Genomic DNA, 3,414 nt, shown 5'->3' with positions numbered 1-3,414 from the left:
GAAATTACCCTGCGGAGGAGGAGAGAAGGGCCAGGGGCTTTCAAAGCATCTTCTCCACCCTGGAAGGGATGCGGAGAAGATGCTCCAGGCCATGTGGCCTTTGGTGGCTTTGAAGTTCAGGCAGCAGCCGGGGAGGGATGGTGGTGAAGGGCAAGGCAGGGAGGCAGCTTCCCGGCGAGGCATCAGCATCGGCATCTGCTGCCTGCCCCTCACTCACCCCTTGGCTGGAGCCCGGCCGCAGGAAGGGGGCAGCCCCCCAGGCAAGGAACCAGCTATGGGGTGATGGGGCTGTGGAGGTGTCAGGAAGCGGTCCCAAGTGGGGGTAGTGCTGGGGGTCGGATCCTGCATCCCCCCCTTGTCGCGCCTGCCGGTTGCCACGGCGACCCGGGAGCAGGAGCATCGTCTCGACAGATTTTTGCCGGGAAGAGGAGAGGCAGGTTGTGCTTCTGGGAGAGGGGGGAGAGGATCCAAGGGCAGCACGGCAGCGGGGATCAGGAGAGAGCTCTCCCGGTTCCCCTATCCCCCACAAAGAACCCTTCCACTAGTACTGCCACTGCAGACCCTCTCAGGATTCCAGATTCGTACTGGGATGAAGGTCCTTTCTCCACCCCAGAGGGATGCTGGGGGTGGCTGGGCCATGCTGGGCGTGGGGCTGTGGCCAGCATCCCTCTGCCCTTCCCGGGATGAAGGCAGCCATCCCTGGAGGTATCCCAGTGAGGAGTTTTGGAGCTGAGCAATCTCCAAACCCCGCAGCCCATAACCCTCCCCGCGCGCTGACCCAGCTCCCAGGCCAACTTCTCTGGGAGGACCCACGTGTGTGGAGGTGTCCCAGTTTTTTCCAGCCCTTGAGCCATTCCGGCTGCCACCGCCCTGTCCTCTCCAGCTCCTCTGTGCCCGCCGGTGCCCACGGCTGTACCACTGACCCACTTACATGGCACGCCAGCACATCGGGGCCGTGCCGCAGAGCCCTCTGCCCATGGTGCCTTCCCAGGCTCGTGAAAACCCTTGGTAGCCCCAGAAAATTGGGAAGTTTTCTTAAGTGTCGAGCTACTCAGTTCTCCCTCTCCCACAGATGACACTGAGCATCTCCCTGAGTTTGTGGGGGCTGGAAAATGGCTGCAGGCAGCAGCGAAGGGGAGGACAGAGGCTCTGCACCACGACCGATGCTGTCCTTACCCTGGAGATGCTGTTTCTTCTGGCTCAGAGGTTTGGCTCCCACTGTGATGACCTATGATGGTCCTCGTGCCACCTCCTGCCTGGCCAGTGCAGCACTGGGACAACACTTCTGCTGCAGAGCCTGGGGTTGTGGGGCCAGGGGGATGAGCTGGATGAGATGGGGCTGCCCCCCACGCAAGGGTGGGTGATGGCTTCTTTCTCCAGAGCATGGAGAGCGGCAAGGATGGATGACCTCAGCCGAGACAGCTGGGGGCAGATGTCCTGCTCATCTGACTGGCTCAGCAACCAGCACAGGGATAGGGCAGGACGGGTCCCCATGGCCAGAGTTGGCACAGGCAGCACCAGACATCCCCTGCCCACGTCCTCGGGCAGGGCTGGTGCCCTGTGACTGTCATCCCAAGCCTCCTGGGGTGCAGCTGGGGAGTGAAACACCCCAGCCCCGGGGGCAGCGCTGACTTCAGCAATTCCCATTCCAGCAGGTTCGACCTCCCCCCAGCCCCGTGCCCGCCAGCACGTCACGCTGCCGACATTGCTGGGGCACCCATCTGCCCTCTTTCACAACCTCCTGCTGTGCCTGGGGACCCCCTGGCAGGATCTGCCCCCTCCTTTGCAGGCGGCTATCGACCTGCTGAGAGCCTCACCACCATCAGCAGGAGCTGCTCTTCAAACGCCTTTGCCGTCGGCCCTGGGCTGCCCATTGATCCGGCGCCACCTTTCATACCCTCACCGCATCCCCTTCCTGGAAGAGCCACGGCCAGGCTGTCCTCTGCCCCGGGGACTCTGCTTTGTCTGGTGCCCCTCTTCCTCCCTACCCCACAGCCCCCTGCCCCACGGCACCTGCTGCCAGGCCCTGCTGCCCTCCTGCCTCAGTTTCCCCACTTGCAGAGCAGAGGGCTCATTGACCCGAGGGCTGGGGGCAGGTCTGCCTGATGGCATCTCCACCTGATGGCATCTCCACCTGATGATGGCATCTCCACCAAGTGCAGGGCACATCTGGGCAGCCAAACCCACTTTGCCAGGGCACATCACGCTCGCCTCATCCCCACGTCACCCACGCCGCCCCTAACTGGGTCCCTCTGCTCGTCCTCCCGCCTCGCCGGCACCTCGCTGTGCCCATGTGGGGCAGACCCCTCCACTGCTGCTGCCAGGGGACCCGCTGGGGCACCCGCTCCGGCGCAACCCCCCGTTGGCTTTCCCAGCTCGTCACGGTGCAAGGCGGAGGAGATGACATCCCCGCTCCTGCCAAGACAAACACGACGCCTTCCAAACACGCAGGGCTTGGCAAGCCCACGCCTCGGCCATCGATCACCGAGCCCGCTGCGCTCCAGCCCACGACAGCCTGGCCGGGGAGCAGCGCCAGGGGGTGCAGGGTTGGGGGGGGGCCTCTCAGCAACCCCCTCCCTCCCAGCGCTGTGGGCTGAAGGATGGAGCTCCCAGCTCCATCCCTTGCCTGGGACTGGGGGTTTGCTCTTGGTGCCCACCCTCTGCTGCCACAGGGTGCTGGGTGATGCCAGGGGGTTGGTCCCCACCGCCATGGCATGCAGAGGGTGCCCAGGGTGGGGATGGCTCGTCCCCAGGGTGGCTCTGCTGAAGGGTGCCCTGCAGCTGCTGGCTTGGCCCCAGATGGAAAGTTGGCCAGAGCCACCTCCAGGCTCTTACAATAATAAACCCGGCTCAGGCGAGCATTTGTCACCGGGGCCGGAGCAGCAAGGGCCCAGCTATCCCAAACATCTGCGGGAGGGAGCGTGGGAGGCAGAGGGCAATCGGGGAGGTCCTGAGGGGCCAGGCAGGGTCTGTCCTCTCCACGAGTCTCCTCAAATGGTGACAGTAGAGCGTGGCAATGCCAGATCAGCCCTTCCGGAGGGCTCGGTTTAGCCTGGAAGGGAGAATCCTGCTCCTTCCTCGCGTCCCCTGCAGCTGGGAGCTGCTCAGGGTTATGTATGGAGCTGGTGTCACGGAGAGCTGCGGGGTGGGGACAGCCTGTGGGGACTTTGGGGGATGGAGGCCGCTCTCGTGGCATTCCCAGGCTGAGCCGGGCTGGAAGCAGGAGGCTGTGGTGCTGCTGCCTCCGTGCACCGAGGTGTGCCGTTCTCAGCAGCAGGAATGGAGCAGCCTCCCTGGGGGGAGTCCCACGGCCACAGCTCCCACCTGCCTTCTTTACTGGCCCCCATCCACAGGGGAGACCTGCAGCTGGATCTCTCCCGGGGGCTGGGGTACCCCCCCCAGCACCAATTCCCA

This window comes from Calidris pugnax, unplaced genomic scaffold, assembly GCF_001431845.1.
Source record: "Calidris pugnax isolate Ruff unplaced genomic scaffold, ASM143184v1 scaffold407, whole genome shotgun sequence".
Lineage (NCBI taxonomy): Eukaryota > Metazoa > Chordata > Aves > Charadriiformes > Scolopacidae > Calidris > Calidris pugnax.
The sequence above is the reverse complement of the archived record's forward strand: the minus strand, read 5'-3'. Positions refer to the sequence as shown.